Source organism: Anser cygnoides, chromosome 8, assembly GCF_040182565.1.
Source record: "Anser cygnoides isolate HZ-2024a breed goose chromosome 8, Taihu_goose_T2T_genome, whole genome shotgun sequence".
Classification (NCBI taxonomy): domain Eukaryota; kingdom Metazoa; phylum Chordata; class Aves; order Anseriformes; family Anatidae; genus Anser; species Anser cygnoides.
In genome coordinates, this window is record NC_089880.1 from 7,375,624 (window position 1) to 7,402,655 (window position 27,032).

General features: G+C 36.8%; 1 long non-coding RNA gene across 28 annotated transcripts in view; it reads right to left on the minus strand.

The window, feature by feature from the left end:
- Positions 1 to 27,032, minus strand: part of LOC106041948 (uncharacterized) — a 275,268-nt gene that overhangs the window by 161,310 nt on the left and 86,926 nt on the right. The gene's annotated exons all lie outside the window — the stretch shown is intronic.

Genomic DNA, 27,032 nt, shown 5'->3' on the forward strand with positions numbered 1-27,032 from the left:
CTGTACCAACCAAATGCTGTCTCATGAAGCAATCTTAGCAGCGTGGAATTTCCCAATGCTGCAGTCTCCAAAAGAAGCAATATCTCTCATTCCTGCATTTTTATATCATCCTCCTCCTTTTTCAAATACATTCTTCAGGTAAACATGTTTTACAAGCTATTTCACATTCACTTCAATGAAATTTTTTAAATAAAGTCAAGTTTACTTTGAAATAGAAAACTGCAGAATAACTTACTAAGAATGTACTATGACCATACTGTGATTAAAAATATTTTAGCAGAAAAAAAAAAAGTAAAATTTCCAATTTGTGAAATAACTGATTAGCACTAAACACCACAAAGAAGCTGGAAGTGCAAGATCACCTGAATGTTTTAGATCATGCCTATGACTCAGTTGCCTTTTGATAGTGTGCATTCATTAAATCATTAAAAGCTTTCAGTTCTTATTAAAATTCATTTGTAAAAAAGGAATAAAATCTGCTTAAGATACAGAAGCAATTTTCTTTAAAAAGAGAGGAAAGGAGAGGTTAAGTGTAGCCAGCAAATTATATAGGTGAAAAGAAAAACAAATAGTACACCCGACAGTGTTATCTCAATTCTAGAAATTAATTTTAACCACCCTTTTCAAATATTCACTTTAGGAATGAATACTCAAGAGGAAAGAATTAAGTTATATGTTCTCAATATCATATGCTTGGGTGCTTTTTTTTTCCTCTTTTTTCAATTAATCTTCCTAGACTGTCCCCTTGGCAATCATTCTGCAAAAACGTCTACAAGCCCTGTGAGCACAAATGGTTATAGAAGGCAAGTTCAAAGGCACACGTGGAAGTATTCAAGGAAAGTATTCAGGTTCAGACACAAATATTTGCAACAGGAGTACTTATCCACTTGAAGAACAGAAACATCGTCACGTACATTAGCTGACCATCCTAATTTGAACAGCACACACTGATTGCTTGCAGAGAACTGATGGTTAAATTCAGACCGTCAAGATACTGCTCCCAAACAACTGTGATGTTCCTTAGACAACCAGTACAAGTTTGGCAAATAATTTTCTGGTCATTAGAAAACACTTTGAGAAGTGAGGATAATCTTTAGATGAAGAGAGGAGGAATAGTAGTGGGGAAAAAAAGTGTGTGTGTGTGTGTGGGGGGGGGGAGATAAAACCCTGGAGCCTCTGGCATTGTCATTTTCACTATGTTTGAGAAGGGTACAGAACCATAAAAAGGGGAAAACCTCATAAGAGTGTGAAATTGCCTGGACCTGCAATAATCATTGACCATTTTAACCATAAAATAATTTCACATGCACATAAGAATTATGTCTCTAATTATTTGGTCCGCTTTCTAAAGGAAGCCAAAAGTAAACAAAATGCATGGCTTAAAGAACATCAATTACTACTCCAGGTTGTGAGAGTTCTTTAGAGGTCCGAACAATGAGCTGAAACATCCAAAGAACCCAAAGAGATGTCCTGCCAAAGACAACCAGTTTCCAGGTGGGCCAGTGGGAGAAGAAGGTTTGAAAGAGCTGACACCCTGGTGCTTCCAGATGACTTAACAGATTTGAGATGAGCAAAAGCAGATCAACAAATGTGCTTTCAACACTGGGTGAAAGTTTTAACTATTCAGATCTGCAGTATGGAAATCTAAATCTCTGCACTTTTATGAACCAGTGAAGTTCCTTTTTATAGCTAAACTTAAATGTAACTCTAATATTACAAACTGCATTTAAATATTAAATACTAAATGATAATTAAAGATACATTAAAAGTTGGCACACGTGATCATTAATATAACTACATTAAAGGTGAGGATTTTTGTTCCTTCGGTGCAAGAGGATTTTCTGTTCACGTAATACAAAACTAAAGCAAAAACAACCTGGGTTTTCTTTTCAGACTTACCATACGTTTTTCTAAAATAACAAATTTAACCTTCAAAGATATACATGGCATAAAAGAGGCAGTCAACTGGTAGTTTACTTTGCTTTTTATAGCCACATTACTCTTTATGCTCACTGTTCAAGGCCACACATACTATTTTAAAGTCTGATGACTTGGGTTTTTTTAGCATAAGCCCTCAGCCCCTCCCTACCTCCTCCCCAAATCCTCAGACTGTCCGGTGACTTAAACAAAGTATTGCTTTTTCTGCGCAAGCGTCTCTCTCCTAAGTCAACAGCTGTATACTGCTCCAAGCACCGCAGCCCAGCCTCTGCCCTGGTGAAGGTAGCTTGTCATTTCCTGTCACAGGATACCCCACTAAATTACCCTTTTCTTCTAAGAGTCCAGCAAATCATGTTTCAAGAAATGACCATTTGTATTTCCTTTTTGATTTAACATGTTAAAAATAAACACCAGCCATCCCTCTTGCTAAAGCCAGAGCCAGATGAGGATATTATGAGATCAAAAATAAACAGCAAATTATTTCTTCCCCCAGCAAGAACGACTTACATTTGAAGTTACGAAAGAAAGCAGTCTTTAGGTTAGGGACTTTTAAAGATATATGCAAAAGTGGAAAAGGAATTTGAAAAAATTGCAGTCAACTATTTCCCCTACTTTTAAGATTTTATGTTAGAGCATGCATTCTTGACTGATAAGAAACAAATGTCCGCAAGAATGCTTAATATAACTCAGATTTAAGATTTACTAATCTGAAAGGTGTTGAAAGTAAAAGCAGTTAAAGTTACATGCTTTCACACCATGATGTTTTGCCCTGGAGTTCACATGGTTTTAGAGTCAGATGAGGGATTGCCACATATACTGTATGGCTTTCACAAACATGATCTCAGAGGAGAAATTACAGCCTCAAATTCCATGCAGTGAAATCAAGAAAGAAATTCTTGATTTCACACTCTCATCTGAGTGACCAACACCCAAAAATTTGAACAAAAATTTGGGCAAACTGTAATAAAATATTGTATTTGCAAATTAGCAAACTTTTTAATTATCATTTATTATGGCCAGTTTTAAACTAAAAATGCCCTTTTTCAGCCAGAAGTCAAATAGGTCACTGTTTCCAAACATTAAACCAGCTGTTCTTCAATATTTTCCTTGACAGTGGTCTGGATACCTCTTGATCCCTCTTACCAGCAGTTTGCAGGTCACTGGGAATGCCAGCTGGGTGGGCAACCACAAGCGCAGGGGAGGGGGCTGGGTGTGCCAGGATGCGGCCTCCCGCTCCACGTGGGCCGGTGCACACACATCGACCCAGGGGACACGGTCACCCAGAAAAGACTTCGTATTCAAACAGCTTGCCATGGCGAGCTACAGACTTCACTGCAATATTCCTATCTCTATCTCTGATCACACAAATACACCAGCACATGTTTAGCCTCTAATACGTGAGCAACCCTATTTATTTCCAAAGTTGAGCCCAAGCAGATTCTGCTTCACTGATTTCTGAACACAGAGAATGTTATGTCTGTCAAGAGAATTCTTCAAACATTTGTGGTTTAAATCAAAGTAAACAGCAATCGTCCACCCAAAATTACAGCTCTTAAATATTTTTCCCAATGGTTAAGACTAAAAGAAATTGTTCAAAGTTCTCCCGTTTATTAATTCTGATCAATGCTACAAAAATTAATATTCACAAATTATTTTTTTTCTACTAGAACCCTTACTTTCTGAACTTTTTTTTTTTTTACATCCGTTTTACATTGACCATTCACTACAATGGGGGATCAAACATTGTGGTGGGCCTAAACAAATGGCCGTTTCTCCTTCCCTAAATCATGAAGCAAAGTATAGACTCTGCATGTCTCCTCCTGTGCTCTTTATTTCCTTTTTTGGTGGATAAAAGCGCAGTAAAAGCTCAAAACCTCTCTGCTGTGAACAGCTTCAGTATAACAGCACCAACATGAAAAGTAAGATGTTTCAAATCAATACAAATGTATACGTACATATAAAAACAGGAATGTTTTCCACAGTCCCTAATGTACCTCACTAGTTCACCTGCATTTCACTACTAAACCTGTTTTAGACTTTTGGTCAGTTGCTGAGGTGTTAACAAGATCTCTCATCAGAAAAAAAAAAAAGAGGACTTTTGTGTTTCTTAAATTTTTTGAAGGTTATTAACATCACCCTGAGTGTGGGAGGTTCCCTGTTTTAGAGAAGCACACAGACAATTTTCCGAAAGCAAGCAAAAGCGTGGCTTTGTCACATGTTGAATAAAGTTAAGGAAATCTGCAAAAGTCCTAAATTCAGACCATGAATGAGGTTGTGTTTTCCACCTTTACTGGATCTGTCTAGGTCTCACCCATGTTGGCTGCTCCATTATCTATCCTGCAAACACAATGTTCTGGTTTTATCCACTGTCATGTATAAGAGAGGCTCCTGAACTTGCAGAGGCTGCCTTTCGTTGAGGCGACCATGGCCATTATCAGCACACACAAGGGAGCGATGCAGTGCCCTGAGTACTCACTGCCTTTAGTTATGTTTGGTAGTGTTGAGATTTCCTTGGAAAAATCATTGCTGCAATAGTAAACTCAGTCAGCATAGGAAAACATGATCATCAGTGTTTCATTACAAAGTGAAGTGAAAGAAAAGCTTTAGGGTAAAATATAGCTTTTCCATTAAGGACCTATTCCAACTATGAAAACAAAATGATGCTATAAAAACTACAGTGGTTTTTGCTAATTCAATGGCTGTTAATTTACAGTTCAAAAGGTGAGATTCAGTGTTTGAATGTTCTCTTTCTCCACTGCTCTTTCCCTAACTAATTCCATCAAACAAAATGTCAACCCTACATTTTTTAAAAATAAAACTCATAACTTGCCAGAAGAGAAGTTTAGTGGTTTTCCGTTTTGATCCAAAGTATAGTGAGGTCAGTAAAAATACTCTCATTAAGTTTAAACAGGCTCTGGCTCAAGCATTTGTATGGTAATAACTGCAGAACCAAGGAAGATAGATGTCTTTTATAAAGCTAGGAGCATTTTACATCAGCTTTTACCAGTTATCATGTTAATGTATGGAAATCAATGACTTGGAATACAAACGAAGCATTACAGTATTTACATTGAAGGGACTGATAGTTATTGAAGTTCTTAATTGATCTGATGAAGAGCCTGTGATTTTTAAACTCGGGAAACCTAAACAGATCAAAATCCTGTTACAACATATATGCATGAATATAGACTTCAACTCAGAATAACTGCAAACACAGGCCCATTCACAGATGCCTCGTGTTTCATCTTTATCATTAACTGCACAAAACCCAAATGTTCCACTTGCAGTTTCTGCCCTTCCCTGTCTCTCCAGTTACATGTTGTCAGCTTCTGTTCTACACCAGAAAGCAAAGGTTAGCTCCAATATGGGTTAATTCACTGAAAGTCATACATTTATTTTGAAAATTAGTTCTGACAAAATCATTTTTTATTAGTCCAGTTTTAAACTCAGAAGTTCTAGGTTTGATTCAGAGCATTTTTTAGGTTTGATTTTGAATTCCTTCAAGTGAGAATTTCATGAGAATGTTTTAGTCAAATATAAAACTCGAGGTGGTCTGTAATTTTAAATCATTAAAAATTCCTTTGAATTTAATAAAATCTCACATGCAATTAAGTCAATTCTTGTGCATTACACCTCTTAAGAGTTTCATCTCAGTACTGTATGTCCACATTAAGCCAGTTGCCCGTGTTGACATGTCAGGTTACTGCAGGTTATTCTTTGCTCATGCATGCAAGTATGTAATTAGTATTTTAAAACTTGCACACACTTTAATCATAAACACATAACGTTTACCACACTTATTTTAAAGCCAAAGAAGCTGGCAATGCAACGTTAATGAATGCCTTCTAGTTTAGCTATAAAGTTCTAAAACTACAGAATGTGCAGTACGATGGCTGCAGAAGCCAGCTAGAGTGAGCAGGAGCTTGGACCACAACAAGTAGCATTTCCCCTAGGCTAATTCACCTGCTGCTAGCTAGCCAGCCACATGCCAGTAAGAATCACTAACAGACGCCAGACTTTTAAGGTTGTAATGCTTCTGCATAAGCACCTCCTTCACTGCCACCAGTCTGCAAAATAAATAAATTAGGATGCTTAATGCTAGCCAGATGAAAAAGGGTGTAAAGAAGTGGAAAGGCAGGATCAAAATTCTCTAGAACAAAGTTTGACTTCAGAAAGTTACCCACAATTTGCAAAGTGAACTCTCTCTATTTTGTGTTTTAAAATGATTGCTAATGGAAAAAACAGCTGCAAGCATGCTCCTCTTGCAAGAGGCACCAGAAAGCATGTGAATACTTGCTCAAAAGCCGTCATTCACTGCTGTCCAGATTTCCCTTTCCTGTCATGTGTTCTGCATCTCTTTTCCATTTTCAGGCTTCACACCTTTCCTCTTTTACTGCTTTAAGCCCTCAATGTCCAGGCATTTTCTCCCTAGTCATCATCCTTTTCTACCGGGAGGTTTCCCATTACCTCTGAGGCTCACTTTTTGCGCAGACAGCTTCTGTGCAGTTCTCCCCACCCCAGTGTCAGTCAACTGTGCTAAATCCAGACATTCCAGATGCCGCAGATACTTGTCCATTACATTATCTCCCTTCTGCCCATCTGCTAAAATCAAATTTGCTGGATCAGGGACTAAACAAATGCTTCCCCTTCCCTGGCCTCTGGTAGCACTAAGCCAGCTTAGGGTCCATAATAACAGCAGAACTTTGAACTTGGGACTTTTGGTTTGGCCTGAAAATGGCCAACACAATGCATTAAATTAAAACCAACAAATGAGCCCTCCTGTCATATTAAATGCTATCATGCTGTTGAAAAATATTACCAAGATCTCATCTCAGGACTATTTTAGGACCTAAAAAGCCCTACAGCAGAATCAGAACTTGTTAGCAAATAGTAGCAGTAAGTATTTATCACTGTAGTTATCTTTATAGTATTCAATAATCACACTCCTATTTTGTATACACATGCACTGCATACCATCTGCTGATGTTTATTTTAATTCGCCAGGAAAGGCCTGTGTTTAAGTTGGAATTTAAGTGACAGAATCAGAACAAAAGGAAAAGGGCAGCAGAATAAACTGAATAAATTCCAAATATGACTTGTAAAGAGGCAGACAATATAAAAGCTATAATCTTAGTTTAATCCCCACACTTTTTAAACATAGTAATTACTAGACATCTGCTGGTAACACAGCCTTGCTATTGGATAACCTTAATTACCCTGTAATATTTCCTGACACTCCCCAAAATATGCCCTATGGATAATAATTCATTCACGGTTCAGCCCCATTATTAGCTACTAATTCAAACAATCAAGACAAAGACAACGAACAGATGACCTTGAACAATTACCCACTCACTGAACAGAATTTATTTCATGCTTTTCAAAGACTTTACTGCTTTCCTGGCTTCATAAGCAGCACTCAAAAATTAACAAAACGCAAGCAAAAAAAGAGCTGCAGAATAGAAGGAGATTTGCTGGGGAACCCCAGCCCTCTTAAACATCATTTGCTTGCATTAACAACATAATGGCTACTGGAATATATTTCTTTTTCTCAGATTAAAAGGAACCTAGATGGAATAGGTGCAAAACCTGATACAAGTGTTTTATTAGATGTGATCTGTAAGCTGCTTAATCATCTTCAAGAAACGTATTGGGAAGCTTAGAACTAAAAAAGAAAGAAAAAAATGTGTATAGGTAAAATGAATGGAATACGTGTAACTGTTGCAGAAACACACAACATCAGTGACTTCAGTGCTAAAGCAGACGACTGTAAATGGCTGAGGCTTCTCTGCAGGCTGCTGAGGAAATATTTCAAGCCATGGATCATGCTTTGTCCTCATTTGAGTTACCATAACTTGATGCCCTTCTTACTGACTGTGTAGGTAAAATCAAGCACAAATGATGGACCATTACTGCCAAATAAACCTAGTCTCTAATGCCTTGGGGCTGATTCCTTGTCTTGTTTATTTTGAGAAATTACTGTTGAAATGAACATGAAAGGCGATACAGTTTTTGCTTTTATTATCAGTTTTTGTGTATTTTGTCTTCAGATTAAGGATAAGAAGAAGGTACAATGAAGAGTGTAAAAAAGTATATTTTTCCTTTTCCTTGTACCTCAGTTCTTTGTCCCTGAAAGTCTAGGAGACTGTATAACTCCCTTGCTGGGAGATCTGGAAGTCAAAACATTCAGGTTCAGTTGGAAATAGGACCAGAATTGTTGAACTGCTAGGAAAATAAGATTGAATAAAATACAAGAAAAAAAAGAAATTGTAAATGGAAAGTCAAAATCAAAATGAAGTCACTGTTTTCTAAAGTGTTTCTAAGAATGACATTGCCATTGTAGGAATATAGCTAAACACCTGTAAAAGCGAATAGGGGAAAGAAGATAATGATTAAAATAAAAACATAAAGACAGATGCCACAAAGTTTCTCCATGCAAAAAAATAGAATTATGATGAAAAAAATTAGATTCTAAAAACAAATGTTTTATTTATTTGCATGCACTAATTTCAGTGACTTTCAAGATGATATTTTTCATGTAAATTTCCCAGGAATGAGCATCCCCATGAAGTTTAGGGCAGGATAATTAGTCCTAGTTCCAGCCAAACAATCAGAAAAGCAATGGTAAAGGGACAACTATATTTCCCCTTGATCTTAAAAAGTATGCAGTCTGCAAGTATAAAGCACTCCAGGCAATGAAGAGTGGAAAAGGATTTTCTTCTCCAATGGAACCCATGAAACTGTAATATCTTCAAAGAAAAATATTTTATGTCAATATGGTTTACATACTACTTGAGGCTTCTTGTTGAAGCTACACTCTCAGAGCACACTTTGCTTATCAAGAAAGCCTAATAAAAATTCTAAGATATAAAAGTCCAAGTCCTAGAAATTATGTATATGTAATGAATTTTCTAGTTCTAAGATGAGTTTTTTTCATCTCAAAACTATGACACATTTAAAATTCCTCTTCAGGAATGGCACTGCAGTGTTAGCACACCTCCCTAAGATTTTGTACTTTCCTGGAGTGACTAGGGACTTTATTTGACCTTATCACGCTACCCTGGAGTTTATTTATGCATGCACTCCCATACATTTTCACCATTCTTTTGAGCTAGAGACAGGGTTTCAAGCTGGGTAGCTCAGAGAAGACACTCATTCCTAAACAAAGAATGAATTAATCACCAAAACAACCAACAACAGATGAAGTAGATCCTCTCCCTCATGAAATCCACACTTCAGGATTAGACATCTTTTCCAAAGAGAGTTTTGGAAGCATTTTCAGTAGCAATAAATTGGATTAAATTTAATATAGGCTCTTCTGGCCTTAAAACTCATGAAATACATCATTGTTCCTTAGTTTCCCTTCTTCTGGTCACTACATGATTCACAGTCCAAAATTTTGGATTTTCATTAGGACGTACATGTTTATTTTGTCTAGAACTTTTCTATTTAGCGTTTCCATTCCAAGATCGAGATTAGCCTCTAAGGTCACCATCAATGTCCTAATTGATTGAAACAAATTGATGAAACAAATTTCGTATCAAGTCTTTGTAAGAATGGTGTGCTATGGTTATGCTTCAAAAATCACTCATGTAAAATATAGTTAAAATATTTTTCTATGGATAAGCCAACAAAAAAAACCTCTTGGCCGTGGGTCAGGAATGGCCTTTTCTAATGCATTAATATTCAAATTATTATTTTTGAGGGGAAAGTTTGAAGCACACTCGTTATTAATTTCTATACAGACCAAATTAATGCAACTTGCCTGCAGCTCATGTCCTAGTTCATTCAGAAACTGAAATGTCATGTACAGCAAGATAGCCTTTTCTTCTAATTAATGTGGTCATGAAACAAATGAAACACAATATGCAAATAAGAGCTATGATGATTAAATAAAATGCTGTCCCTCCAGGAACAAAACACTCAAAATAAACTAGATTCATGTAGTTGGTTTTGAAAGGCCCATCTGTTAAAACTGAAAGTATTTTCCTTAAATTACAACTGGTTACTAATAGGTACTGTATTTCAATTAATTCAGAAAAACTTAAAAGACGAAAGTGTTTTGCTAGAGTTCTGGTCCAGAATGAACTGAATATTCTGGGTTCTTGCGTGTTTAATCTTAGATGTTGGGCCAAGCTAAAATTAAATTCATGGGTTTTGTTCACATCTGAAAAGCCTCCTGCAAAGTCAGTATGAATTTGTATTATTTCTCTTTATGAATGTTACACAGCCAAAAGACATACTAAAGAATATAGAAGCTCATTTTTAATTTATTAATCCTGTTATGATTGCTACAGAATGTCACAAAGCCCCCACCAAACAACCAAGCTTATTTACAGAAAGAAAGGTCCTTACAAAAATATAATTCCAAGCAAAATTACCATTTTGCATGAGTGGTTCCCTTATCATTTAGCATACTTGACCTAATCTCCTGAGCCACACAGTAGTGAGAGAGATTTTCATTATTATTTTAGAAAGTGCCTATCTATGAAATGAAAGAAATAGGGCAGAAAAACAATCAGATGCACTAACAACAATTCTAATTCAAGCATTTTTTTAGCCAACTAGTTCAGTCCCCTTTCAGACTGGACACACTCAAGATGGCTACCAACATCTCCACAGCAGAAATTAGACTTTCCTCCTGGTTACCTGATAGGAGTTTTGACTATTGAACTACAACCAGTTTCACCTCTCCTGGGCCCTTCCAGGGTGGGACACCACATCCCAGGGCCAGTAATTTCCCATTCCTCATTAAAGCTTCACAGAAAACAGCTCCTTTACCATGTGACCCTGGAGGTTTTCATGCTCTTAAATATTTTCATTTCAGTGATTCCTTTTCAAGATGAAACCAAGACAATGGAAAAGAAGCCCATTTCCTCCAGGAAAGCCAGACCAGCAAGGCATTTGCCTGGCCTATGTGCCAGAACATTCTGGAATGAACCAGATACAACAAGACCTAGCATGCAACTTTCTCGGTCATAAGCAGTTTTTCTGAACACCAAACTGTGCTCTGGATTTATCCCATCTGGATTCAAAGATCACTTCCAATGCAACCTCTGTCAAAACTGTTATAAACCTATGAGAAGTTTCAATGCCAATCAGTATTTTTCAGTAACAAGTATTTCTGATTAACATGAATTTTGAAATGAGAATATGAAGTTTAAGGCATCTTGCAGAGATACAAAAAGCAGTGTTTTTAAAGCAATAAATGAACCATCATCTGTATAGCCAAAGATGATATTCTGACAGAGTAGACCTTTTAGATGCAGGAGAGCTGTCCAGACCCAGAAAGCACTTTGAGATCAGTAGAAATTCTTTTCTTCTCAGCCATAGTGTTAAACAATCAAGTTTTCAGAACTACTACACCCTAATCCACACAACTCAATGGAAGAACTGAACTCCAGTTGCCACCACCTGCTTTTAATTTCTTGCCTTTTCCCGGCTCCCCTTCACATGAAAGCTTTTTTTTTTTCTTTTTTTTTTAGACAATGTTTTTTCCTGCTTATGTTTTCCCTCTCTTTCCTGGAGTCATGACTGTATGCTTTTAACTTCAGTGTAGTCAATTCCTGGTCTATATCTAAGACTTTGACCACAATGGATTTTTCCAATGAAAATAAAAAAAACTACTGATTTTTTGCTTCTCCCTGCTTCTTATACCTCCTTCTGCACTGCCCATTCCTAGTTCCTCCTTTCTTAGCTTAATCTGTACTTTCATGTCTTACAAAATCTATTTGCTATATAATGTATACTCATCACTTTCAGTCCTTATCAACTTTTTATCATTTTACCCTCTTACCCTTATTTTCATACACTGTCTTCAGTGCCCAAATTTGTTTTAGATTGCAAACTAAGGATTTTTTTTTTTTTTTCCCCAAAGCAATACTTTAATTCCTTAGCTTTTTAATGAAGCAAAGTATTTTGGTTGCTTGAAATTAGCAAAGACAAAGCTATCATTCATCCACCTTCTGAATGGTGGATACCGACTTGAACCATACAATTTTCACTTTCTAAAGCTCATTTCCTGAGCTAAGTTCCTGAAGCACATTTACAATTTGAATCTTTGGGTTTGCCACAGATGTATTACATCAGAGTGTTTTCTAGTTCTCCATTTGATATGTTTACCGAAGATCCATAATTTTAACCTACTGCAGTCTGACTTGAAACAGTTTTCCAAGATGATTTTTGCATCTCTTCACTGCAATATAACCTGCACTAATGCAAGGGACATAAATCATCATTGTCACATTTCTATTTCATAAATTTTCTATGTGAAATAGAAATTACAAGTGCACGTAAGAAGGCATTGTTGGTATAAGGAGTGAGTTTTAGCAAAAATGATGGCTTTTCCATTGCTATGTTGCCTACTGACACTCAAACATTGTCTGGCAACTATCCTCAAGGGCAACTGTCTGGCCAACTTAGCAGTGGGCCCCCTGCCATCCTAACAGATGGGCATCAAGCGTAAGTAGCCATAAGACCATATAAGTGCATTTAGTGTGAAACTTGGGGCATAATTCCCAGCCTTGATCACCATATGGCTTTTCCATACTGAGTTCGTGATAAATGGGATGTGCAGTGCTAACCTAACTTTGAACATGAACAGCATTAATGAAAACAATAATGAAAATAGCTCCCACCATGTGATAAGCAGGGGCTAAATTTGGAATTAGTGGGAGCAGTAGAAGAACAGGACAATTATAACAAAATCTCCACCATACTTTATTTCTGTTCAAGCTCCTGCAGGTCCATGGAGTTTTCCATGACAAACTCAACTTCTGGAAAGCAAGGAAATCAGCTCCTTCACTACCTCCACACTACTTTGCAGAGAAAAAGAGTGCAGAATTATGAAAGCCAGTGCCCCCAAGAAAAACCTTGAATTGATTCACTTAGTCTTGTAATTGAACTAAATCTGCATTTCATAGGGACTCCAAAGTTTTATAAGATAGGCTTGGGATATCACAAAAAAAATAAATAATAATAATAAATAAAATTACCATACCCATATTAATGCTTTTAGTCTGTATTCTTATTGGATATGGGTAACATTCCACACCTCATCTTCACATGTTGTATTGCCACATCTAATCTAATGCTCAAGGAAAAAGAAAAGCCAGCAGAACCTATAGGGATGTTTGTGGCCACCGTCTATCATTCTAAATAATTACAAGTTGTGCATGCCTCAGAGCCTGTGGATTTTAGTAACTGCAGCAAACTTTATGTGAGTTTGTTAACAGAAAGGGATGAAAACGAACAATAAACACTGAAATAGGGAGTTAGTTCCATAAAAACAAATCTTTTCTACATTCAGACATGGGTTTTGAGTGTTCTGAGAGATCACTTCTGAGTTTTAGCTATTGTCAACAAAAGATGCTGTTTGTGACCTTTAAAGAGTGGAAATAATCTAATTTTATCAAGTCTTGAGAAAAGTATGAGAACTCTGATGAAACATTCATCTTGATTTAAGAGTTTTAAGCAGTAGGAAATTATATGAAAAAGAATCTATCTTCTTGTGTTCTTACCTTCTCTCTTCATCATACATTATGGCAGAGTTCACAGTTGGTTTACACCAGTTTAAAGCCATGCTAACAGAAGGAAACGCTCCACTTCCCTCATTGCCAGCCAAATATTTCTCCTGGAAAGGACAATTCTGCCTTTTGGAGAGACATGATTTAGAATAGTTTAAAGTATTTATGAGACCATAGTCTTAGATAAAGAGGAAGGCTTAATCTGGTATGCACTAATACAGGTTTTGCTAGAAACAGTTACAGCTGTGCAGCTGTCTCTCTAGGTGCATTTCCTAGATCTGAAATAGCAACACCTTTCATGAATACTCATTTTAATTTACTTGCTTTCCAACAGTGTTCAAATAATCAACTCTGCTGGCATGAACATTTGCAGAAAGCAAATGTCAAAGTTGCATATGTGAGCTTTTATGGAAACACAATTTAAATCTGGCCCTCCAAGAATTTTGGTCAAAACATTTATCTAATTAGGAAGGGAGATAACTGACAGGCAGTATTTCATCAGAATGCTGAAGTAAACATAATAGAGAATTAAACAGTCACCATACGAAACATTTCTGAATTAACATCCTAACTATGTGAATAAATGAGTTAAATTAATGCCTATTTATATATTAATTACCAATAGCTTTTTTCATATACAATTACATATGATTAGAGCCCATTATGTTAATTTTCTCTTTTAAGAAGATTGGTTCTTTTCATTTCTTTTTAACTATTAACATATAAAGTCTGAAACTGAATCTGGTTATGTTTCAGAAGTCATGGGGGTGACCAGGCAACAGTAAATAGCAGGCTTTTTTGCAGCCCTATGCATCAACTTGAGGCTTCAAATTCTCATTCAGTAGTTGAACAGGTGAGAGGCAAACCAATCATACTATTAGAACACATGCTAGTCTGCATCTGAGCATAATTAATCATGTAAAAGATCTTTGAAAATACAGAACCCACCATAAGTACTAGGAGATCATATTCACAACAGACAGAATGTCTTTTTGCTTCAATTGTGTCTCTGTTGAGAAACAAGTCTGAAAATTGCACAGCTTCCTGTTTATTATCTTTCAGAAACTTCCAGGTCCGATTCACTCAGCTTATCTGAGAAATATTTTTTCTTAGTTGTCAGCCCTGCAAAACTGACCTTAAAGATAAGAGTCAAAACATGGGCTCCTTTTGATGAGTTCAGTTATGAACAGAGCACTGAAAATCATGGGTGGAGCCACCAATATTCCCCTTTCACGATACAAATAACTCCATAATCTGTCCATCATAAAGATTTAAATATACCAAATTTGTAATGCAGGAAGAACAAAAGAAAAAGGACTTTGGTAAGATGAAACTAGGCATGACTGAAGTAAAAATAAACAACTAAAATGTTCTAAGGGGCCTTTATCTTCCTAGAAAAGCAAAAATACTGTACTTCTGATAAAACAGCAGTTACAAAAGTTACCTCCTTTGGTTGGGAATGGACACACATTTTTATAACTAACCTGCAGAACACATTGTCACATTGGTGATGAAAAGTTTCACTTGTTTAATGGCTTGGATATTTGTGGGGATACTGAAATGAAAGACGGGCTCTACAAGAAGAAGAAATGCTCATCAACCCACTGCTTTGTGCAGCAAATCACGAGCTTGGGAGAGGGCAGGGCTGTGCCCCGGTGGCCAGCTCCCTGAAGAAGTTTCTGATGCTGGCAATTACAAAAGCAGGGAAAGGCAGATGCTGCTTCGCTACATTTACATGGTTTAGGTTTCTTCACATTCCTTGCTTAGCTGAGGTATAGTACAGAGCAACCCAGGTGGGACATGGCTCTCCTGCAAGCTGCGGGTTATCCGCACAATGGCACAGCATGCAGGCAGCCCTCCAACACCCCAGTGGCTTCTGGGGTCCAAATCAGAATAAAAGTCCTGACCTACACCATTAGTAAATTATGAGGCTATGTGTGCATCTTGAAAGGAAATCAATTCTGTTTTCCAGCAGGTACATTCAAAATATTAGCCACATTTTTAGAATTAAGAAGCAACCAACCCTTTTAGAGAAAGCAATACATCTTTGATTGAAATTGCATTCTATTCAAAGCTATTAGAAACACATTTAAAAAGCTGCAGTCATTGAAAAAGTCTCAAAAATGCCTTATTTCTGCTTGTGTCTGCTGGTGTGGTTTCGATCCTCATCAGCCAAAACAGACATGCTTTGCGATTTAAGCTTTCAGCTGCTGGGACCCAGTCAACAGCCCAGCTGATGCTCCTTGGGCTCCTCCTCAGTCAGCTCTCGCCCACGGGCAGGTCCCTGGAGCACCGTGTGCCCGTCCCTGTGCAGCCGGGAGCTGCGGAGTGCTGGGGCCCGTGGAGGCCATGCTTGCCGGGCCAATGGCAGCGTGGGGCCCAGGGCCACCTGCCCAGTGGCACTGGGCACATGCAGCAGCACGGCCTCCTCCTAGGCATGCTGACACCTAAAACGCTGCAGGTTGCCACCTCACCTCACCGGTCTGCTAACACAAGACTCGATTCAACCTTCGTCAATCTTTGCAAGCCCAAACCAAGTTCTCAATGGAAAGAAGAAGGGGATTCTGGTGGGTCTTACTGTCTTACAACAGTATTCCTCTCAGGTCATGGTTTATATAGAGTCCTCAATTACTTTGTGCCCATAGTCATTAAAAACAGGGATGAAGTTTTCTAAAGCACTTTTGAAAAGCAGTTTAAGAAAAATGTTTCTTAAATAAACTTGCAATATTTTAAAATGTGCCCAGATTTTCCTCTAATACCTCTTGCCGTCAGTTGTTAACATTTAGGACACTGAGTTCAGAAGTGAATGCAAAAAAAATAAGCTTTTAAAAATATTTCAATTTCAGTTCAGCTTCCTCCTAAAATAGTTTATTTTCCAGTGTATTGGTCATTCGTTCAACACTGACAACAGGACAGTGCAGTGCCCCTTTCAGGTTCCACTTTTATAATCCATAGAATCTTTGTGTTTAATCTTTTGTTAGACCCTCAAGTTCTTTGATGCATGCACATTATTTTCTAGTGATTGCCACCACATGAAAAGGGTGTTAATCCTCTGCTAATTAACAACTTGTTGAGGTCAACAGGGGTCAGCACATTACATTTTTGGATTTAGTGAATTTTTAGTTCATTGGAACTTCACGTTCTCATCAATGCAGCTATTCCATTTTTTTCTTGATGTAGTTTGTTCCATCGACATGCTAGCATCCTTTTATGCTTTCAGATCACTGAGAACATACTAAAAGCAACTTCCCCTTGGTTTGACATGGGATAGAGTTCGCTTGTAATTAATAAAAAATAAAAAATAAAAAAGACATCTATACTATCTGGTCTACAATTGCTTTGTTTGCAAAGCGTATTGCTTCATGCAGTTTAGGTGTTTTGTCTAGTTGGGGAATGGACTTTATGGTACTTTTGATAATCATACTACGTTTCATTGCATGCAGCATTATTCAATACAAATACAACACAACACTTTCACAAAATCATTAATAGGTAGCTGAACATATATAAAAGATGTAAAAAACAGAATTTTTCCTTTTTATTGGGATGTTTTTTTGGAGAAAGGTATGTTTCCTGTACACTTTAATTAATCAGTAAAGCATATAAATATTTCTTCATTACCATATTAATCAGAAAACTAACTTCATTTACTTCAGATAATTTTAATTTTTCATCTTTACTTTTGCGAAGTGCAATGATTTACAAAGTTGAAATTCTGTTAAGCAGATTTCAAGTACTGATTTTTTCTTTTCACCTGATACTGAGGATAAAAAAAAAAAGTTTATTTCTGCAGAAGAATGATAGGCAATGAAAATATTCTTATCTAAGCAAAATTAACAAGATATACCTTCTTTTTCCATAGCATCCCAGTGAATCCTGCTTTTTTTCTAAATGAACACATGACAGAGTACTGGTGAAATATAATCACACTGCCCAATCTGTGTATTTTCTTAAAAAGCTTCTGAAATTTGAAGAAAAGTAGATAGCAAGATAGTAAATGTTTTGCATTCAGTTCCCACAAACTGGAAATGGTGCATGAGAAAAGGTTTCACAAAAACAAAGCAACAACAACACCTTTGATTATGGAGAATGGGGAGAGAGACAGTCAAATGAAGAAAATAACAGAAGGGCATCAAAGCAGTCCTTATACATATAGTAATTAAGAAACAGGTCTAGCCTTACTCATCTTGCCAGTGAGTTCCACAGTTTAATTACACATTGTGTGTAAAAGCACATCCTTTCCTGAAAAAAAATTATTGATTTTTCTATCTTCAGATTAGGTTGAAGACCTCTCTCATCCCTTGTGTGAGAGACAGTCATGACACCAGTCCCAATCTCTCTCCTCTACAGGCTTCAGTACTTCATGATTTTTTTTTTCCTCATGGCCCATTTTAATTCTTCTGCCTTCATAAATAATTAATCCTAATCTTTGCAGTCTCCTTAACCCAAGCCCCACACGTCACTGTTTTCATCACTATTTGAATACCCATATTTCTAAAATGCCCTTATGAGGATGAGGAAATTCTCTTTGAAAACTCAGGTTTTCAGTCTAGCTGAAAATTTAAAAACTGCTTAGAAAGAAAAACAGTCAAACAAAAATCAAAACAAAAAAGACCCCAAAACACAAAAACCAGACACGCAGCTCTTTGGCTGTCACTTGTGATTATAATTCCTTCAAAAATTCTTTGAAAAATACAAACCCACCTACAAGTGAAGTGCTGCACGCATATTTAGACACTGACTAATTACATGTTATGTAAACGGTATCTCACAGACAGCACGGTATAGATGATAGACCATTAAGACAGTTTACAACAGGAAGTGAGGGATCTTACCCTTTTAAATCTTGATTAAAGGAAAAATTAATTGTATAAATTGCTTGTTTTAAAATGATTTTGTTATCTTAAACTCAGTAAAACCTTAGCACAACAGAGGTGATTCATGATCCAGGACATGCCTATGTTTTTGGACAAACGAAATACCTCCAGGGTACTGAAGCTCTGCGGCTCTTACTCAGCCATTCGAACGGGGGGAGGATGAAGGTTACTGAGCGCACGCCTTCAGCTCCTGTTAAAACAAGGCACTGATTTTCTCCATAATTATATTTGAATGGTTATTTTGACTGTTCAGAAGAAGCAACTTCTGATTCCATTTATGCAGTTATACATTAAAATCAAAATAGTTGGAGAGAGTGCTTGTCTTTTTCTTCTCAGTATTCTCTTTTCAGAACCCTATTAAAGTATTTCCCATTTTTATTAGATTATTAACATCATTTTATTCCTTCTGCTATTCATTTATAGTAATAGATTTTTATGCAGATAAATTAGTCATTCACTTGAAAGTCTGTTCTTTCTCTAGCCTATTAACCAAGCAAGGAATTTCAGTGTAAATATTGGCATTAAAACAGTGCTACTGTTTTAGCATTTGAAGAAGTTTCATTACTTAAGGAACTAAAGTATTTAGATAAAGTTAAATTAGGCCACACGAAAATACATTTTTTTAAAAAAAGACGATGACCTAAATGGTGAATTGTGACAGCAGCCAAGTAAATAACTTAACAAGAAAAAGCTTTGCAGAATATTGATTTAATGCATCACTTAAGCAACAGAATATCTCAGACCCACATTATCCATGCTCTATTTCCCTGTACCTTGGACAGTTTATCTATTCACCTCTCTCAAAGGAACAAGCACATATTTCTACATGAATTGTTTGTCTATGATGTACAGTTTTTAACGGTATGATAAAACTAATTTTCAGTATAAATCTGTTTTTGTGGAAGACACTCATAGAAATTTCAGAATGCTGGAATTGAAAAGCTACAGAATTTTAACCTATATCTCATATACAGTAAGTATCATTATTACCCTGAAAATGTGTCACTACAAAATAAGTATTTTCACTATGGCACAGGACTGTAAATTGCATTTTAACATCATTTTACACAATTTCCAAAAAAATAAAAATAAAAAAGTATTGAAAAAAATATTGATACAGAGTTACAATGATTTTAAATTACATCTTGAAACATTACTTAGAGAACAAAGACTGCGAAGGTAGCACAGTCTGACAGGAGGGACAGAAAGCAGCAAAAAGTACTAGTGCTCATTTTGTATTTGTTTTAAGGAAGAGATGAAATAATTTTTATTTTTATTTTGTGTGTTGTTTTTTTTTTAAAGCCTGTTTTATTACCCACAGTAAAATTTGGTGCTCTAAAAGATTATTTCAGCCCAAATTACCCTTTATCAACATTATGCCATTTAAAACACATGAATGACAGCTTGGTGGCTAGAGGGGCACCTGTTCTGAATTCAGAAATTTCCTTAGTGTGGCAGCCCTGGCCGACCCCATCTCCCCAGCTGCCACGTCAGGTTCTGCACGTAGGCACGGCTCTTTTCACAGCATACGTTTAAACAGTTCTACCAAAGTCCTGCGTGAAGGAGGAATATTATGAATGAGGCCCCTTCCTAGATGCCTGTCCTCAGGAAGTATTTAAAGGGTCTTTAATCTGGTGGTTTTGGTTTTCCCTGATTAAGCACTCAATTTTATGGAAAATAGGCTAAGAAGCTGGAGTTACTCAGCAGGTGGTACAGGAATTGCACATGGTAACAGGAGCCCAAAGGAAACTATGATTTTTACTGCATTTTCAAAAAACACAAACAGTCAGGACATCATCCCCATAATAGGGCTTAAATCGCTGTCTGTTTGTGACATCCTTAGTAATTTTCACCACTGTTACCAAGTCTCAAAGATGTCTCACTGTAGACCAGCAAAAAATATGGAGGCAAATTCAGTACTGGTAAAATGAACCACAGCTACTTTAAACTCCTGTTTAGTAACACCCATTTCACCAGTAGAAAATGGTTTCAAATGTTTAGGTCTCTTCTCAGTCTTAGGGGAGGCGGCCACAAAGTCTCACTGATCCTCCCTGCCACACGGGTAAATAGCTCTGGAGCTATTTGTAGTCTCCCCTTTGTAATATCTGCAAAGCAGATTTAAAAGAATTACAGAAGTTACCTCCTGGCCAGTTTTATTTATCTTTTACAGCTAAAGGATGCTCTAAAAGCATCTTTGGAGCCTATTTGACCACCCTTGGCGATCTCTCCAGCTGAGCAAGGCAGTGAATAGGACTCATCTGTTCACCTCATGTTGATTTGTCGTCTGACATCTGTGTTAGAGCAACACCCTGCAAGAGCAGATACTTTGATGCCACTGCAGCTTTATCTCTGTCAGAACTAGAGCTGGGTGGACTATTTACTGTGAATAATTTATTCAGTAGATTCCACCCTTTCTTCAGTTTAAGAGCTCTCTATACATGTCCTAATTAAAAGAAATAATTGGCTTATTACTCAAGCACTTCGTTCTCACTTGTTCCAATTGTCCAGAGGTGTCCTGAAAAAAAGGCAGGGGTGAAATCCTGATGCCACTTAAGACTCTGTAACCCACTCTCCTCCTTGATTTTACCAAGGTCAGGATCTCAGCCAAGGTCCCTCAAGCAAGAAACCTCTAGTTTAGATTGTGATATGCCACAAACAAGGTCCATAATTAAACAGTGGGAAGGAAAAGGAGAAACCGAGCAAGAGGGGTAGTGTAAGGATATTTAGATACCATCATGATGGCTCTCTAAACAAAAATGATAGAAAGACATTACTTAAAGTATGAGGGCATTGAGGAGGGCTCAGGATAGGACTTTATTTCCCTACAAGGATTAGACAAATATGTGAACATCCTTTGGTGACTACAATTATTGGAACAAGTGTGGTTTGCATTGATTCCCAACCCCGCCCCCCCGCCACTTTCCTCCCCTCTGTCTCCACGTTGTCCTTTACCCAAGATCAAAATACTCTTGCTGAAGGAATTCTTTGGTCTTTAGCATATAAGAAATTCATTAATCAATACAGAATATGTAATCCAATATATAATTAAAGATAGAATGCCATTACTAAGTAGCAGTTCTATTCAACTACACAATAATCTATTTTTGAAAGCATCTCTACCCTGCATGCACGTAGCAAGGATCAGTGCCTTAAGGCAGTGAAGTATTGAGCTATATTCTCTGAAATGTCTAGTGTTTTGCTAGCAATTTCAAACTCCTCTGTTCTTCAACACTCAGTCACTAAACTATGCTGCTTAAATTATTAAACCCTTTTAATTTAAATTTTCATAAGCTACCAGAGGAAAAATGCACATCCTTAAAGTCACAGGTCTGGCTTCTTGCAAGGAAAACTACAGTATTAGTACTGCCTTTATGCAGTATTAACCTCCCTTAAGGGGAAAAAAAATCATTAAGGAGTAAAATGTGGAGGGCAGATGGTTAAAAAAAATCCTTTTGATACTATCTTGGTTTAGGACCACCCAAAACTGGAACACAAGTGGGGCAAACTACCTACTGTCTTAATCCCCAAGAGACAGAAATATCAGACAAGAAGAACAAATCCCAAAATGGGAAATCTTTTCAGATAAAATTATTAATAAAAAAAAAAAAATCAGTTCCAAGCTTTTTATGTTGGCCCCCAAATAATCCATTACTTTGGAACAAGTTTTACTATATATTATAACTGTAATATCTTTTTACTGAAAAAAATTGCAATTGCATATGACTTGTTTCCCTGCAATGCTTTAATTTCACCAACAATACTGCACTTCTGTTGCAGACAGTGCTGCAGGTGCTGGGACAATAGAGTTAATGCTCTATTTAATTTTGTTACATATAGTGTGAAATACTTAATCATTCATCTATTTCCTCTGTGAAAAGAGAGATGATTTATCCTAGGGGAAGGATCTATTAAATAAAAAATTACAAAATTAGACCACATATAACTTTTACATCAAAAGACTTCAATGTTTTAAATGTGAACTGGTAAGTAGCATCATTCTTCACTAAATATTGGCACAAAATGTTGATACATATCAGATTTTGAAGCCCGTAGAACATCTTACAGCAGAAGGAACTGAGAATATGAAGTGCCAAGTGCAGACCTCTATAATAAAGTGGCAGTTGGATAAATAATTTATAAAGTTTATACATTTATATACAATTATAGGGTATGTGGGGATCAAAGAACTTACTTGAAACCAGAAAGAGCTACATAAACCCATCAGAATAGTCTGAGAAAAGAGAGCAACAAGTATAAAATAATGAGCAACAAGTCAGACTGCCCCTTCAAAGTCCTTCATTCTTCTGTGAAAACTGGGCCAGCTGAGCTTCATGCTCAGGTATTAGGGAGAAGAGAATTTGATTGTACTGAAAGGACTTATGGAAAGAACTGTCTGGAGAAAACGGACTAAAACTGGAGGATTCACCAAAAATTCAGGAAAGCTCCCTGGAAAAAAATAATGCATCATTTTATGGAAATCACCAGACTTTCTGGAATCCGGAGATATGATCTAAAAAATGTTCAAATGTCCATCATTTTAATGGTACCTTAATTGTCACCATGTATTTTATATATTTTAAACTTGAGGTATATCAGCTTAAAAGCATTGTTGGTTCTAGCTTTGTCGATCAAATCTTTTTGGACATCATAATCCTGTGGCAGTTTAAATATAGCCAAGTTTTCAAACATTTTTATCACTTCATTTCATCTGAACAATATTGCAGTTACCAACCCATTGTTTATAGATGGTTGTTTCATCTAGAAATTTCCCTCTACAAATACAGTTATCAGATTATTTTGATTGTCATTGTATAAATCTTGCAAAAATATTTAGAATAGAGTAGCAAAAAATCCTGGATTTTTCCTAATGTTATCACCTCATCTGAATGAGATGATATCTGAATTCCTCACCAAGAGTCCTGTAACCAAAATCGGGTTTGTAAATATGAAACATCTAATAGCTTGAAGTATACATTAATTTCAGTATGTATAGGTCAAGAACATACTGAATCTGTGGAAGTTTTTGTAGTGGTTAAACTGCAGCCAGATTATCTAATTTATTCACCAAGACTTGACCCCAAATAGAAGGAAGCCTACAAAGGAAACAGGAGTAAGTTCCTCTGACTTTCAGTAGTAGTAGGATACAAACTCCCACTCCACCTGCTGAAAATCTTCCCAGCATCTCATTTGGTTTTATTCACTTTATCTACATAAATAGCTAGGGGAGAGAGAGGAATGATGAAGGAATCATTTTGGAGGTGAAACAAACAAACAAAAACAGGAAAAAAAATCAAAATGAGTTATGACACTAACAGCTCTGTTATTGCTTTTACTTTATGGAAATGGTAGATACTGCAGCATGACCAGCTGGTTTATATACAGCACAGATGACTTGCTCAGACAGCATTTACGTAAGTTTCGCCCCTTTTGGTGCAGGAGATGAGAACAAACATTCCTTCAGAGCCCTCCTTTATCAGCTGCACTTGAAAATCTCCACATGTTAGCTTAAGGTTGCTCTTAGCTAGGGTTTAAAATCATTTCTGGAATATAAGCACACACTGCAAGCAACGTGCATATTTCCAGGCCCTGGTAATTCCTCCTTATGAAATGGCCTGTGGGTGCCTTCTCTCCACTGTCTGCCCCCTGGACTTCCTGGAACTTTGCTTCTTCTCTGCCTTATTCCAGCTTCTCTGATATCTCCTGTTTGAGTTTTTTTTTTTCTTTTTTTCCTTATGCATTACCATCACAGTAAGGGATTTTACCAGCAGTGACTAATACAAGATTTAAACTTTAGCAGATACCACCTACTGCTGAACTATAAAAAGCAAAGGTGTATAGAACAGTAAGTATTCTCTGGCAAAGTTGCAAGCAAATACACAGTCTATACAATAAAGTTCAGTTATTTTCCACACGAGAAAAAAAAAAAAAAAAACATAAAAAGGCTTGTAAGTGAAATCTACATCATACATAAAATAGAATTGCATTTGATTTTCTAAGGGAACAGTTAACATTTTCAGAAGTATCCACATCAACCAGCAAACTGCATAAGTGCCTTTATTCAAAGTATTTTTGAGAGAAATTTATCTGATGTTTTGCCTTTCTAAATATGGCACACGTCATAATAAAGAAGCCAAGGGGCTTCCCCCCTCCAGAAGTCATTGTGCTTGGATTTACACAACAAAAATCACTAGCTGTTTTGGTGAAGTTCTTTTGAAATGTACCCCATATGAGAGGATCAAGGACATCCTATTTTTTCATCTCACACTATACGCTAATAATTCCAGTGAATTAAAAAAGCACTTTTACTGACAACCATTTCAAACTTACTTCAGTCTTCTCTTTTATTTCCTGAAGTTCCCCGTCAGGAGACAGTGAAAACTCTGAGGAACAGGACCTCTATTAGGTAGGAGTTAAGCCTATGCTTGTATCTTACTGATTCAACTAGATTTTAACACTGGTTTAATTAAGTATCAAATCCTTTCTGTCAATGGATGGAATCGCAGAGGACCACATAGCAGTAACAGTATGATCCCCTGACTGACAGCCCTGTTCATACAGCAACATCTTGTCTCAGGTAAGCATCACCACAACAGAATTTGTGAAGTAATGTTACTTCCCATGCTGTGATAATTTTATGATGCTCTCATCCATTGGCTCCTATAGTTATGAAGCCTTTTCTAGTAACCAATAACAGAGGAAGCAGCAGCTTCTTAATTGAGGAGAGTGAAACTGATGTAGACTTGGTCTTCATTTTGATTTCTTTTCAATTGAGATGATATGGAAAAAAAAATGCTAACTATTAATTTGTTCTCCAAAATACTATACTACAAATCACAAAAACATCTGCTTGTATCACCTAAGCCTTTGAATCATGGCTTGAGAAATGCAGGTAAACAATCATTGCTCCAGATTACCTATGTTTCTCCAAAATACACCCATGATTTGTCAGAGGAAAGAGCTAAACAATACTAAACGAATTCAGATGTTTATTTGCTCTCTTTAAATAACTTTTCAACATTTAAAATCAGAAACTGACACTCATGAAAAAGATGTGTTTAACACAAGACTATGTCCTAGTCTTAAAACTAAAGAGTTTTTACTGCTCTCTGGAGTAGGGTTTCTTTTATTAGTATTTCTTCCCACTTTAATTGAATTAAACGACAACAACAACAAAAAAAAGTAACCAAAATTACGAAGACCACCAGCACTGCGAAAAAAAGAAAATGTCTCCCAGGGTTTTCAGTTCTCTCTCCTCACTGTTCTGGACTCCAGATGTGGAAAGCCCAGTGGAGTCGAAAACATTTTTGGAGGGAGGAGAGAAAGTTTTGATGCTACTGCTATAGCCTTATTTTATCCAAACCAGACAATTACCTTTCTTCATGAAGATTAAAAAGCCAAAGACAACAACAAAAATTAAACCCCATCTTTTATACATTATTACGAACCATTTTTTAAAGTGAGCCTGCTAAAGGAAAATAAATATTCTGCATCTTCTCAGCACTCACAAGCAAAGAAGGCCTTGCAAAAGACCTTCTTCTTATGTGAGAGTAGAACATGTAGCGTATTCATCTTCTCTGAAATCCTGCTTGTCAGGTGTGTAAGTAGATTTTTTTTTTTTAAATATAAATATTTCCTGCTCACTTATTGAGCAAGCACATATCGATTTGCTGCAGCGATACCAGGTCATAAGCTGCAGAGGAACATTCCCATACCCTGTGCAGTTCCTTTGCAGCTACACCTGGAAGACGGCGTCCAGCTAAGTGATGACAAGGGTGGTCAATGAGGTGATGATAAAAGTCTATAAATAGCTTAAGAGGGTGAACTCCAAAGAGGAAGAAGCACTGTGTTAAGGTGGTCTGAACAAGCCTGACTGGTAGAAACAAAAAGATGCCCTGACACCCAGAGCTAGGCATAAGCTGCTGAATAATAGCTTGTATGTAGCACAAGCACTCGCAACGTGGCTTGTCAGTGCTTGGCCTTGCGTACACCCGAGGCTTATAACGAATTAACTATTGCAGAAGAATTATTCTGGTAAATTTCCAAGACTAGTTAAGCCCTTCAGCAGCTAAATTAGGGCCCTAAATTCAACAGTCCAGCGACAGGAGCCACACATTCAGGGTATTTAGAACGACAGCAGTCAAAACACTGGAAACAAACCTGCCCAGAGAGGATGGGCACAACTCCTGACAAATCTGTCATACCTCTGCTTTCTGTGGCTCTAGGAGAACATGCATGCAGGATTTCAGAAAGGTCTTTTTAATAAGGGTTAATTGGAGAAGTATGTCACACATGACTGAGTACTGTTTCAAATTACTGCTCACGCCGGCATAACTAAATCAGGCAATGACAGAACACCAAAATAGGGAATAGTCAATCTTCTTCCCTCCTATTTAATATTAATACTTTAGTTATTCTAAAAATGACCAAATATCATCAATTACAGATGTTTATCAAATTTCTTGCTTCTTACAAAATATGACTACATCATAATATTCCCAAGAGATTTAATTACTTTGTAAAAAATTATTTTCTATTGCCACTCAAATTATTAATCTAGGTTTTGGAACTGCTGGATTTATTTGTCTGGCTTGTGTGATGCAAAAGCTCAAGTTAGATGATCCTAATATAGCCCCTTCTAGGCTTAAAAATCTAGAAAAGAGAAAATAACCACTCTGTGGCCAGCCAAAGTAAA